Source organism: Aegilops tauschii, chromosome 3 (assembly GCF_002575655.3).
Source record: "Aegilops tauschii subsp. strangulata cultivar AL8/78 chromosome 3, Aet v6.0, whole genome shotgun sequence".
Taxonomy (NCBI): Eukaryota; Viridiplantae; Streptophyta; class Magnoliopsida; order Poales; family Poaceae; genus Aegilops; species Aegilops tauschii.
The window spans coordinates 585,378,961-585,393,452 of record NC_053037.3 but is presented as its reverse complement, the minus strand read 5'-3'; the positions used below and the strand labels follow the sequence as shown (position 1 = coordinate 585,393,452).

The 14,492-nt window shown below is 46.8% G+C and overlaps 2 long non-coding RNA genes across 2 annotated transcripts; both read right to left on the bottom strand.

The window, feature by feature from the left end:
- Positions 1-4,527: 4,527 nt before the first annotated feature.
- Positions 4,528-6,090, bottom strand: LOC120976243 (uncharacterized). Its single transcript, XR_005771494.3, has 2 exons — positions 5,932-6,090; positions 4,528-4,897 (listed from the first exon to the last, which is right to left on the bottom strand). It is a non-coding gene; the product is annotated as an uncharacterized lncRNA (long non-coding RNA).
- A 3,815-nt stretch (positions 6,091-9,905) lies between these two features.
- LOC141021070 (uncharacterized) lies at positions 9,906-10,947 on the bottom strand. Its single transcript, XR_012181076.1, has 3 exons — positions 10,780-10,947; positions 10,569-10,679; positions 9,906-10,458 (listed from the first exon to the last, which is right to left on the bottom strand). It is a non-coding gene; the product is annotated as an uncharacterized lncRNA (long non-coding RNA).
- Positions 10,948-14,492: the final 3,545 nt, after the last annotated feature.

Here is a 14,492-nt window from a genome sequence, read left to right as displayed (position 1 = left end):
CCCCGGGTTGTCCGAGCGTAAAATATTCTTGTGTTGCTCGAAGTACGGAGCCACCAAGCTGGAATTTTGCAGAACTGTGTGGTGTGCTTCAGTCATAGAATGACCGTCCATACATATCGTGGATTCCCTTCCGATCTTGCCTTTTCCACTTAGTCTCCCCTCGTGCCGCGATTGAGGAATACCAATCGGCTTAAGGTCAGGAACATAGTCAATACAGAACTCAATTACCTCCTCATTTCCATAGCCCTTGACGATGCTTCCTTCTGGCCTAGCACGGTTACGAACATATTTCTTTAATACTCCCATGAACCTCTCAAAGGGGAACATATTGTGTAGAAATACAGGACCGAGAATGGAAATCTCTTCGACTAGGTGGACCAGGAGGTGCGTCATAATATCGAAGAAGGATGGTGGGAACACCAACTCGAAACTGATAAGGCATTGGACCACATCGTTCTGTAACTGTGGTAGATCTTCTGGATTGATTACCTTCTGAGAGATTGCATTGAGGAATGCACATAGCTTCACAATGGCTACTCGAACATTTTCCGGTAGGAGCCCCCTCAAAGAAATCGGAAGCAATTGCGTCATAATCACGTGGCAGTCGTGAGACTTCAGGTTTTGGAACTTTTTCTCTGCCATGTTTATTATTCCCTTTATATTCGACGAGAAGCCAGACGGGACCTTCATACTGCTCAGGCATTCAAAAAAAATGACCTTCTCTTCTTTGGTAAGAGCGTAGCTGGCACGACCTTGAAACCATTCCGGATGCCGGTCATCTGGGTCTTTCAAAAGTTGCTGGTCCTGCCGTGCTTCCTTTGTATCATTTGTCTTCCCATACACGCCCAAGAAGCTTAGCAGGTTCACGCAAATATTCTTCGTAACATGCATCACGTCGATTGCAGAGCGGACATCTAGGACTTTCCAATATTCTAGCTCCCAAAATATAGATTTCTTCTTCAACATGGGTGCGTGCCCGTCAACTCCCCGCGGAACTGATTGTCCGCCAGGACCCTTTCCAAAGATGACTTTCAAATCCTTGACCATATCAAATATCTCAGCACCAGTACGTTCCGCAGGCTTCGGCCGGTGATCTGCCTTGCCGTTGAAATGCTTGCTTTCTTTCTTACGTTATGATTTCGGGGAAGAAATCGACGATGACCCAGGTACACGTTCTTCTTACAATTAACCAAACGTACACTTTCAGTCTCATGTAAGCAGTGCATGCATGCATTGTATCCCTTATTTGTCTGTCCCGAAAGGTTACTGAGAGCAGGCCAATCGTTGATGGTTACAAAAAGCAACGCTCGTAGGTCAAATTCCTCTCCTTTGTGCTCATCCCAGACACGTACACCAGGTCTGGCCCACAACTGTAAAAGTTCTTCAACTAATGGCCTTAGGTACACATCGATGTCGTTGCCGGGTTGCTTAGGGCTTTGGATGAGAATTGGCATCATAATGAACTTCCGCTTCATGCACAACCAAGGAGGAAGGTTGTAGATGCATAGAGTCACGGGCCAGGTGCTATGGCTGGAGCTCTGCTCGCCAAAAGGATTAATGCCATCAGTATTTAGACCAAATCTTATGTTCCTTGCGTCAGCTGCAAAATCTTTCAACACTCTGTCGATCTTTCTCCATTGCGTTCCATCAGCGGTGTGTCTCAACTCCCCGTCGGACTTACGGTCCTCTTTGTGCCATCGCAACGACTTGGCATGCTTTTTGTTCATGAACAGACGTTTCAACCGTGGTATTATAGGAGCATACCACATCACCTTGGCGGGAACCCTCTTCCTGGGTTTCTCGCCCTCAACATCGTCACCAGGGTCATCGCCTCTGATCTTATAACGCAATGCAGTGCATACAGGGCATTCATTCAAATTCTCGTATTCACCGCGGTAGAGGATGCAGTCGTTAATGCATGCATGTATCTTCAGAACCTCTAAACCTAGAGGGCAGACAACCTTCTTTGCTTCGTACGTACTGGCGGGCAACTCGTTATTCTTCGGAAACATATTCTTCAACATTTTCAGCAAATTTTCAAATGATGAGTCACCTACACCTTCTTGTGCCTTCCATTTTAGCAAATCCAGTGTGCATCCCAGCTTTTTCAGACTATTATCGCATCCTGGATACAACGACTTTTTGTGATCCTCTAACATGCGATCCAAATTCTCCCTCTCCTTGTCAGTTTCGCAGCGTCTCCGTGCATCAGCAATGGTCCGACCAAGATCATCAGCAGGCTCATCATGTGCCTCTTCTTCACCTTCACCTAACCCTTCCCCACCTTCAGCATCATCCTCCATGAAAGTATCACCGAAATGATCATGATAGTTGTCATCGATATCATCCCCTTCTTCATCTTCTTCCATTCTAACCCCTCTTTCTCCATGCTTGGTCCAACAATTATAGCTTGGCATGAAACCGTGCCGAAGCAGGTGCATGTGAACGTCTCTTGAGGAGGAGTAACCCTTCTGATTCTTACAGACAGCACATGGACAGATAATAAAACCTTGCTGCTTGTTCGCATTTGCCACTACGAGGAAATCTTTCAAACCCGTAGTGAACTCGCCGGAGAGTCGGGGACCGTACATCCATTGCCGATTCATCTGCATTATTATTATATAAAGTATATAATTAACCATCATGCATTTGTTAAACTAACTAGCTAGAAATAATACAAATTAAACAATGAACTACACACATGCATATTTTATCAATGACACATGAAAGGTTCAAGTTGCTAACCGCGATCGCGGAGGAAAAATAAATGAGAAAGCTCAAGTGTGGCTCGGACACTTCATATCATGTTTGTTTCAGGCTCTCAGGCATTTCATCAAACACCTTGTGTGCATAGGAGGAACCAAAAGCAAACCCACCACCCCCTTCTGAAAATTGTGAAGTGAGCTGAGTGAAGTGAAGTGAGCTGAGTCCTATATATAGGGATGGGCCTTTAGTCCCGGTTGGCCTGGCCAACCGCAACTAAAGGCCTTCGGGGACCTTTAGTCGCGGTTGGCCAGGCCAACCGGGACTAAAGCCCCTCCCGTCCGCCAGCTGGATGGGCCTTTAGTCCCGGTTGGCCTGGCCAACCGCGACTAAAGGTCCCCGAAGGCCTTTAGTCCCGGTTGGCCAGGCCAACCGGGACTAAAGCCCCTCCCGTCCGCCAGCTGTCGACCGAGCGCGCTGGGCCCAGATAGTTGGTCGCGGGTCTCCTCCCGAACCGCGACTAAAGACCCCTTTGGTCGCGGTTCGATTGTTTTGGGGACTAATGGGGGCGTATGGAAGCCTCTTTTTCTACCAGTGATTTTCCATCTCAAGAATTGCACGAATACATATACATTTTCTTAACATAATGTACTTGTTTTAATACCTAGCCGCAACACAGTGGGGTCAATTTGGTAAGTTGACATCAATCTATTCAATTCTTGAAAATTGACGGAACTTCATACGTTACAAAAGAATTTGTGGATTGCAGAAGACTAATGACCACCGCTGAGTTCAGAATTTTTATAACAGTTGAATTGTGCTCATGATCCCCATGGATTTTCCATTTGAGCAACACTGCAGGCTTCTTCTGTAAAACTGATGTGTAGTTCTTCAGGCATGCTTGAACATTTCTATACTTAGCCAATGCAGATAGACAGCCACAATTATCATAGGATGTGTCAAGGGCACAAGTAGGCAGTAGTACCTGTTATGTGAAATATCAAAGTAAATGATAGTAACTTCTTACTGGATTTCACTTAGCTAACAGGAATTTGGTCCTACATAGACAAGTACAATATCTAGATATTATATTATATGGTTTCTAGTAACTAAGTAAAATGTTCATAATCAAGAATCACCTGCAGACGGGAAAAAAGCAATTTGATGATCATGCGTTCTGATTTGGATTCCCTACCTATCATTTTGGATAGCAGACATAAGTTGGTTCTCATATGGTGGAAGCAGCTTGGACACAACGACGGCATAGGAGAAACCCACAAACAATACGATCCCAGATGCAACGAATGCTGACCCCATTAGCTGATATCTGGAAAATCATAAGTTGTACATAACAAGAATCTGTTCTTTGTACATAAAAAGAATCTGCTGGTTGTAAGTATGATGCCAGATGCAACAAATGCTCACCTCATTAGCAGCTTGGACATAACAACGAAGTAGAAGAAACCCACAAATAATACGACTCCTCATGGTTCTTTCCAGCTTTAGATGTGAATAGCATCACACTACTGCAGGAATGCCTAGGAGTGACGGATGGTAAAAGCCCAGCAGTGGCGGGCAAGGCTCTTAGGGGCGCCCATCGCTGACCTCCCGCCACTGCTATAATGGCATCAGTGGCGGGCGCTCGCCAGCCACTGGTAGAATCTCTGCAGTGGCGGGCATGCATGCCTCGCCGCCCGCCAGTGCAGCATAACGTAGTTGTGACGGGCAAAGAATAGCGCTCGCTACTGATATAGATTTTTGTTCACATGAATTTATTATGCTCGAATTTGTACACATGATTTACAAAGAGTAAACTGACAAAAGTTTATAATCTGACTGAACCAGGCTTAATCCATTATAAGAAAAAATGACAAAGTTTCACATTTGCTCCACTTAACACACTAATATCACAGTACCACATCCATCTTAACAAACTCACTAACACGTCATGAGCTTAAAAATGTTCATATCTGCCACTTATTTCTAAATGAGGTCAACGACAACCATCATTTGTCACTTGTTGTGGCGGTTCTGCAGCAAGACCCACCACAGCACAGCACCTTGGTCCGGCACAACCTTCTTTATTTTCTTCTGATGAGGAAACCATCGAATTGAAGCACTGTGATGTTGGGATATTCCATTGGTATGTTGATTTCACTTTGAAGTCAATTGAAACACCGATAAGATTTACAACCTAGCAGAGAACTAGTAGAAATTAGACTACAGAGAAGAAAGATAGCAGTACGCGTAGGCTATTCTGTCAAGGCAAACATGTGTGGCATGTCATTTGCAATCTTCAAGGCAAGCTGCAAATGCAAGGGGCGAGAGGTGGTGTCGCTGAAGATCGGAGCAGTTCGCTCCTTGCACAAATTTCAGATGAGGTACGAGCATGGTTTTAAATAGCCCGCTATAGCATTTAAAAGAGGTCCTGCGCTAAGAGTCTTTTGTCCAAACACATGAGCAAACGTTTTAAATAGCTCTCTATAGCACCGCTATAGCATTTAGAAGAGGCCCGCCGCTAAAAGGCTTAGCGTGCTATTTAAAACTTTGGGTACGAGGCTATAACATTAAGCATGGTTCTGGTTTTCAGTACAGGCTCTGAACACACGGTCTCCCACAAGCTTAGCAAATCAGTGTTCAGGTTAGAGGACAGGGTTAGCCAGAGACAATGGAGCAGAGTACATACATGTAGTGAAACCTGTTTTGAGAAAGGGCAGTTAAGGCATGGGTACGAAGCAAATTCAAGGACTCTCGCAAAATTAATGGAAGGATAACTAATGTGCTCACCAACAATTACAAAAGGGGGATGCCGTGTATATGTATTCTACTTCTTGTAGTCCCTAACAATGTTATCCCGAGCGGGAGAAGGCGGTGAAATAAATCATGGGTTGGATCGATGCAACCCATTATGAAATAAGAATGGGAGGCGTATGGAAACTCATCATCTCGACGGAGCACGTAAGACATCGACTCATCCCAAGTCAAAGTATTGCTGAGGAGGGAAGGCAGCAGCCGAAACTCTGGAAGACTCCCGGGGTAGATAAGATAACAGTACAGATCAGCCCAAACTACCCAACTTCATTCCACGCAGATACTGAAAATGGTGCAGATCGATTTCTCCCCCACTTCCTCCTCAACCCCCTGAACTGCAATCCATGTTGACCTCACCAAGACCTAGAGCTAGGGTACACAAGGAAAGCAAAGGGGGGAAACGGGACTTGGGACTACCTCGCCGAAGGCCGCCGCATGTCTAGTCGCCGGAATCGCTGCGCCGCTCTTGAGCAACGGCGGGTGGGGATGGGTACTGTACAGAAAGCAAGCGAAGCGGGTGGAGGCAGTGGAGATTGGGAGCGGAGCGGGCGATCTGCCTTCGGGGTCGGCGCTCGAGGCGAGACGAACGGACAGGGACAGAGAGATGAATGGGCCGGGTTGGGCCGGAAGCGAACAAGCCAAGCAGAGAGAATGGCGCAAGTGTGGTCTCACCAAGCATGACCACAACCGTAACAATCTAGTACAACTGTAAACTTTTTGGTTTTTGTACAGCAATACAACGTAGGAATACTAAGTACAACGTAGGAGCATGTAGTTTGCTGATCCTCAGATGTTAAAACTCCTACGAAACCTACATGACCCTACTAGTTTCATCAGAGACACAGAACCTCCAATTTCCTTGCGGACCCGCAAACCTGACTAGGGTGTCTGGACGGCGGAAGCCATCCAATGCCGACTTGTATTGGTCCACGGAGCGGTCCGGACGCGATTTCTCTTGCAAACTGGAGTCAAAAGTGGGGGAGGTTTGCCGGTGTCCGGGCCACTCCCAAGCCCACTTCTAACCGCTCTAGCCCACCCAAGAACCCCCCCCCCCCCCCCGCCCGTGCGCGCTCCTGCCCGTCGCCACCTGCCCGCATTCATGCCGTTGTAGAGCGCCGCTCCGCATTGAAGATGGCCCAGGGAGGACGCGGCCTCTCACTGCCTCCACCATTGAAGTGGCGCGCCGGCTGAGGGCACCGCCCTTTGCGCGCCCGTCTGAACACGCCTCCTCACCGCATTCATACACCCCCATTACCCCCGCATGGAAGCCGAGAAAACCTGCTCCAGCCACACGTCCGTTCAAGAGCGGGCCGGCATTAAAGCCGAGCTCCTCCCAACCGCCTCCTTTTTAAACAACGGCATGCGCCGAGCAAGAATAACAATTCCCTGTCGCTCCCCCATCTCCTACTTCACCATTTTCTCCACCATTTTGATGGCATCCAATGGGCAGGAAGAGGAGTTCTCCGGCATAAAAGCCGGCATGGTGGCCGGCCAAGCCTGGCGGATACGAACGAGGCAGCTCGCTGCTCCACCCACCTCTCCTAGACCGCCGGAGCAAGTTGCCGCCCCAATCCGGCGCGTGGTTCAGCAACTCGCTCCTGCAAGCCAGCTCGTGGAGGAGTGGCGAGTTGCTCTAGGCTGGCACGGAGGGGAGCACGGCGGCATAGGCATGGACGACGTCACGTCGTACCATCCCTCCAATGCCTACGACCGCGCCATCCACCGTCGGCGCGTGCGTAGCCGCGCCATGCAGACAGAGAAGAAGGCGGGTGCGCGGAGCGAGATCGACGAGCCGGTGGCCAGCGCATCCGCGTCCACGTCCGCTGACAACTTCGAGGGAAAGGAGAACACGGGAGGCCGCCGCCGCTTGGGTCCGAGGAAGGCCACCGCCAGCGCATCGTCGTCTTGTACAGCCGGTGACGTGCCCGGTTTCTTCTTTATCTTTGACCACACTGGTTTGGGTGTCCACGGAAGCACCCTTCCCCTCCGGCTGAAGCACCCTCTTCGCCACACTCCGATGAGCGGCGTAGCCAGACATAGGGAATATACGGGGGAGAAATGCCTCCAGGACTCCCGGCAGTCCGATGACAAAAGGATCCGCCACGGCCGGTCATAGACTAGTGTAGTGTATTCATGTTGTGGGAGTGGAGCTCCGCGCGACTGTACGTGCACATAGTTTTAAATTTTAAATTAAAATATTTCCAAAATGTAACCGTTTGCGTCTAGTTTGTATGAAATCCGTCATGTTTGTATGAAATCTGGTCGAGTTTGCACGAAATCCGGCCGTGTTTGCATGAATTTCGTCCGGTTGGTTTGAGTTGTTGTGAAAATGTATGCAGCTACTGTTGGATGGCTGCCTCCCCGGACTGGTCCCCCCCCCTCCATTGTTTGCAGATAGATGCAGGAGGTTCTTTGCGGGTTGCCGTTGGAGATGCCCTAAATGGCAACATTCCACATTTTTTTGAAAACGAGGATTACCTCCGGCCTCTGCATCTGGACAATGCATGCAACTATTTTATTAATTATTCATAGACCTTACAAAGTAGTACATCAGGTAGTCTGAAGCCACCATCCTAGCAACATCTTTCGCTACTCCTATCTACTTGATGAAGGGGTGCCGATAGTCCGAGCCTAATACCAAACAGACATTGCACAAATGCCTAACATGTAAAGCCGGAGGCCCCAACCAAGCAACATACTGGGTTTGGGGTACAAACCGGTCTGACGCACTTTCATGTGTCGCCACCGCCATCTTCCACCAATCCATCTTCAGAGCAAAAACTAACGCACCGACCTTGCCAAGCCTCTCTGCCATCGACGCCACCATGACGCCAAATAGCGTCCTCCTCCTGCGCGAGTCCATCTCCGCGCATCGGACACCGAATCTCCACTGTGCCATGCCGCCGAGATCCGCCGTCTTTGATGTGGTAAATGAAAAACATTCAACATGGCATGACCAAAAGAATGCTTTGCGATCCAACACCTTATTATCCGTACACAATTCCACCTTCCAACACCCTGTTAGTAAAGATATGACATGACTGATTTCAAATGGAGAAGTGTGCTGAAAAGTTGCCTCAAGATAGTATAATAACCTGTACTTGAGAACAAGATTCAAAATATAGATTGAATTTTTCAAACTCATGGACAGGCAGTGCAGCACACAGTTAGGAACAAAAAAAATTGAAGGTTATAAAACACCCTATTCGGATTTTCACTACAGCACACAATCAAACGTTAATATGCCTAGGAAATCTATGTGCCAATAGTTTGAAAGGAAACACTAATAAAACCTCGATTTCAAGATGACATGATGGAAGACTTATATCCAGATCCATCATCCTACAAGGAATGCCAACTACAAGTTTGACCCAGCTAGCATGGAACCGCTGCTAGACTCACCACATTGCCTTGGCGCAACATGAACTTCCCTTTTTTCCTCTGTTGCAGACACCATTGAATTGACAAACCATGATGTTGAGATTTTCTGTTTTGCTAGATGTTGACTTAAGTTTGGTGTTAGTTGATGTTGGGATAAGATTTACAAGCTATGACATATCAGAAAGGAAAACAGAGGCTACTGAGAAGAAAGATAGTACTAGGCTACTCTATCAATGTAAAAAAAGGATGACATGGCATTTGCAATCTAGAAGAGTACCTGCGACTGCGAGGGGCCGCGGGTGATGTTGTTGAAGATTCGATCATTTCGCCCCTTGCACCAAATCCAGATAGTGTATGAGGAACGTTGAGCATGGTTTTGGACTTTTGGTTTTCAGTACAGGTTCTGAACACACAGCCACAGACAAACTTGGCAAAATGGGTGCTGGGTGTACAGGCCATGGTGAGCTTAAGACAGCGGAGCAGAGCACACGTCTGTAGCATACCTCTTTGCAGAAAGAAAATCAAGGCTTGGGTATGAAACATACTCCAGGAGGACCATTACTTAGTCACAAAATTAATGGATATATAGCTAATGTGCTCACCAACCTACCTAAATCTCTTGTACCATCTAACTATGTTGTCATGTTAGTACTAGCAGCCAAAAAAAACATACTCGAGGCTCCCGTGCGTGCGTGTGTGTGTGTGTCACTGGTAGAAAAAAGCCCTTTAGTCCCGGTTCGCAACAGCCTTTAGTCCCGGCTGTGCAACCGGGACTAAATATGCGCGACTAAAGACCCCCCCCCCCTTAGTCGCGCCTCTTACGGACAGCGACTAAAGGCTTTAGTCCCGGTTCTTGTGGCTGACCGGGACTAAAGGCCCGTCCACGTGGGCGCCCGTGGTCCGTCGGGGCGGAGGACCTTTAGTCCCGGTTCTCATGGCCAACCGGGACTAAAGGGCTCCTCCGCAGGTTTAGGGTTTTAGCCCCCCTAAACCTGGTTTCTTTTTAGTTTGGAGTGTTTTATTTCTTTTATATTATATTTTGTGTTTTATTTTAATTTTGATAAAGTTTCAGTACACATATTTTACGCTACTATATACATGCATATGAAATTTCAAACAAGAAGAATTCAAGAGGAATATATAATATATATTCAATCTCGGGTGACCATATACAACTTCGAACAAGTTTCCATACACAATTAGGATGGATGACCATATACAACTTCGTACAAGTTTCAATCTCGGGTATGCATATAAATTTCTTCGTCCTCGGTATAGTGTTCTCCTTTAGGATTGATGACTTCCCTCATGAAAAATCCTGCTAATTCTTCTTGAATTGGTCGGAAGCGAGCTTCTGGACTAAGCCTCCTCCGCAAGTTATCCGTCGCGTTCCGCACGCTATCCGATGCCTTCCGCTCAGTGGTGTGTCTCCGGATGTTCTCACAAACATAGTATCCACATAGATTGGTCCCCGGTGGCTGCTTATCCACATTAACTAACCTTCTGAAATCTAGCTCATGTTTGAATTCACCGACAATTTCTTCTGAGAACCGTCTCCAAACCCTACAGGGCAAAGAAAATTAAATGAATAAGGAAGTTATTAGTTACTTGATATTAGGAAATGAACGAAAGAGACCGATCGATATAGAGCTCAAATGATTGAAAATAATTACTTTTGCAGCATTTTTCTCATGTCGGCCCAACGCTTTGGATCCGAATCCATAGAGTCCATGATTAGAACTCTGGAGGTGTGAAGTTCAATATTTAGCAGAATCCAGTGGAACCTGCGGACACGTTACATGCACAGTCATGCATAACTCATCGATTAGACATACCATGCATGGAGTAAACAAAAGAGAATGGGCACAAGAGAGAAACACTCACCCAAAATGGTAAGGAAATAGAATATGACTTTTGAGTTGATGCTTTCTAAGAAACTTGTACAGGTCTTTCTCCACGTCTTCGGGGTGATGTTGTAACACATGTCCATTAACGATATGTGGGTCAATGAACCCAACATCATGGATGTTTCTTATTTTGCATTCCCAAATCTTCAATCTGCATAATAGCGTACGCAACAATATAGTTAGGACAATATATATATATAGTGCAGGCAATGAAGAACGAGATGAGGTAGAAATAAATCACTTACAGAACGTAGCAACTCAGCATAGATTTGTCGAGGTCGCGCAGATTGAACAGCTGGAACAATTCACTCATATGAATTTCTACATAGTACCGTTTGGTGTGATGCTCCTATGTAACATCCGCATAAACATATTCTTTGTCGGCCCATGTTATGAATTGCTTGTACCAACGTAGCAGATTTCGCATTTGTGGTGGTAGACTCTTTTCCCGAGCAGGCTCGACGAGAGGCCCATTCCGCACATATTGTAATGCTATCTCACATACTGGCGCATCCTCAAGGCCTAAGAAGGCACGAAGAGTCAAACCCATCTCGGACGCTTGTTTCATGGCACCCGGTACAGTCAATCCAAGTGCTGCCGCAGCTGCTATGATCTCGGGGTCCTCTTCCGGACCGGCTTTCACTATGAGCGGGGGGATCGATTGTTTCTTCTGCATCCCGAGCTGGTCAACTTGTTTCCCGCTTTTTTTACTTTCTTCTTTCTCCTCCTTCAATATTTTTGCTTTCCTACGAAGTTCATGTCCATAGTCGTCAGGCATATTCAGCTCGGCTTGGGACGGTGTCGTCAAAAAATCCTTAGCCCACTTCTTTTGCTTCTCAGTGAATACTTGCTTGGGCTCAGGCTCTTTTTTCGCCTTCATATCCGCCTTCCATTTCTCATAATCAGCAGACGCGGCCAATTTGGTTTCAACTTCACTAAGTTCCCCAGGCCTTGGGAGGAGAGGCTTCAGTGATGGCTTCGGTACCCTTGTGGTCTTAGGTACATAAGGGTCCGGGTTTATAGTCCAGGAGCGGGTTTCCTTGTTGTCCGCCTGCTTCTGCTTCTTCGCCGGAGGTGGATTGGGGGGCGTCGTACCCGCCGGAGGAGGATTGGGGGGCGTCGTACCCGCCGGAGGTTGTGGATCGGGGGACGGCGTCGAATGGCGTGAAGGAGGTGTAGGTGAACCACCACGACCACCACCACCGCCACCACCGCCACCACCACCACCATCGGAGGGGGTGGACTTGCTAGCCTTGGCGCCTCGCCTGGAAACACTATGTACTTCTTTTTCCATAGAATGAACTGGCGCTTGACATCTCCAAGTCTTCTCTCCCCTTCGGGTGTAGGTTTGTCAATCTCCAGGTCCTCAAACCCTTGCACTATGTCTTCCACCGTGACACGAGCATAGCCATATGGAATGGGGTTGTTGTGGTGGAGTGCTCTAGGTGTACAGGGTAAAGCACTGCCGCTAGCTACCTTCGTGGAAACGTTCCCCACGGGATAATGCAGATCACATTCTTTCATCTCCTTTACATCATCCACGGGGTAGTGAGGCTCCGGTGCACGAATCTCGATCATCGGTGCACTAGCACCAGGCGGGGCATCAGTGGAAGCCACGCTGCTTCTCCGCTGCTGGCTTCCGCGATCCGCTTCATGATCTTCATGCGGCCCTGCAGCCGATTTTTCTTTCACTAGTGCATGCACGGTCTGCTTCAACTCATGGAGTTCCGATGCAAACTTCGTCATAAGATCTGCATCCCGGTCCGTCTTTCTCTTACGGCTTCTGTAACAGTACGGGTCATTGTCCTGGGAAAACCCTACTTTCCACGGAACTTTGCCTTTGCCTCGTACACGTCCTCCGTGTTCATCATTCCCGAGGGCTGTTGTCAGTGCGTCTTTCTCTCTGTTGAACTTGATCAAGCCCTCTTGAGCTTGGGTCATTGCGTCAATAAGGGCTTGGGTGGGAGCAAACTGTCTCTGCCGGTGAACACACACCCCTGTCTCCGGGTCTAGCGATCCCCCATGCCCGTACCACCAGCTTTTGGCCCTTGGGTCCCATCCCTCTGTACCTAGAGGGATTCCTCGCACCCTCAGGTCCTCCTCCATCTTCTGCCACCTAGGCTCCGAAAGGCGGTATCCTCCTGGCCCCATAATATGATGGAACTTTTTCTTACTCGCATTATCCTTTTTTTTTGATATTTCCTTGAAATGCTCCGATTGCTTTTGCCTCACAAATTCTGGCCAATCATCTTTCAGTTTCTCATGTTGTCCATTGAAATCCGGAGTCTTGCCCTTGTTGACATAGTCACGGGTTAAATTTTTCTTGAAGTTCCGGAATGCTTCGCCCATCTTCTGAAGAGCGAACTCTTTAACTAGCCTCCTCCTCTGACGTCCACCCGGAACCTCGTTACCGAATTCATCGACTTTGTTGTATTCCGGAGGTAGAATGAAATGTTCCATAAGCTTTCTCCAGCAATCCTTTTTCGTTCTCTTGTCGACAAAACTGAAACCAAGACGTGCCTTCTTTGGCTCCTTCCATTCCTGGACGGTGATCGGGACGTTGTCTCTAACAACGACTCCGCATTGGTTGATAAACTTTGAGGTGTGCTGTAGGGGCTTGCCGGTTTCACTGACAAACTCAATGGCATATGTTTCTCCTGTTTTCATCGCCTTGGATTTGCCACGCTTTGTCGTACTCGATCCGGAGGGCTAAAAAAAGAAAGAGAGTCGCGCGCGTTAATACATATGTATTCACATTTCAGTAAGTTTGTATCACGAGAGGCTCAATGTATATATATACCTCGCCGGAGGTGGTTGCTACTTGCAATTCGAGATCGTCGGTTGTTGACGGTTGACCTCCGTCGACAATGTCCGTTCCTTCACCTTCTTGATCATCGACAATCTCTGTTCCACCGTCAAGGTTCAGATAAGAAGAGACTACATCCTCTTGTTGCTCATATTCTGAGCCCGGCACATAAGGAATCTCGTTGTTGATGATGCCCATTAAATAACGTTCAGCCTCCGGATCCCTAAGCGGCTCGGTTCTATCGTCCGCCATATGTCACTCCTGCATGTAGTAAAAATTCTTTAAGTATAAAGGAATTAAAAAATAAGATTAAGGGGACATAGAGGAGGAGGAATTAAAAAATAAGATTCTTTAAGTAAAAATTCTTTTTTTTTTCTTCTTCCTTTCTTCTTCCTCTTTCTTCTTTCTTTCTTCTTCTTCCTTTCTTCTTCCTCTTTCTTCTTCTTCCTTTCTTCTTCTTCCTTTTTCCTTTCTTCTTCTTTCTTTCTTCTTCTTCCTTTCTTCTTCTTCCTTTCTTCTTCTTCCTGTCTTCTTTCTTTCTTCTTCTTCCTTTTTCTTTTTTCTTTCTTTCTTCTTCTTCCTTTCTTCTTCCTTTCTTCTTCTTTTTTTCTTCTTCCTTTTTCTTTCTTCTTTCTTTTGGTTTTCATTTTTTTCTTCTTCTTCCTTTCTTCTTCTTCCTTTCTTCTTTCTTACTTCTTCTTCCTTTTTCTTTCTTGTTTTTTCTTCTTCCTTTTTCTTTCTTCTTTCTTTTTTTCTTCTTCCTTTTTCTTCTTCCTTTTTTTCTTCTTCCTTTGTTTTTCTTCTTCCTTTGTTTTTCTTCTTCCTTTTTCTTTCTTCTTTCTTTCTTCTTTCTTTTTTTCTTCTTCCTTTTTTTCTTCTTCCTT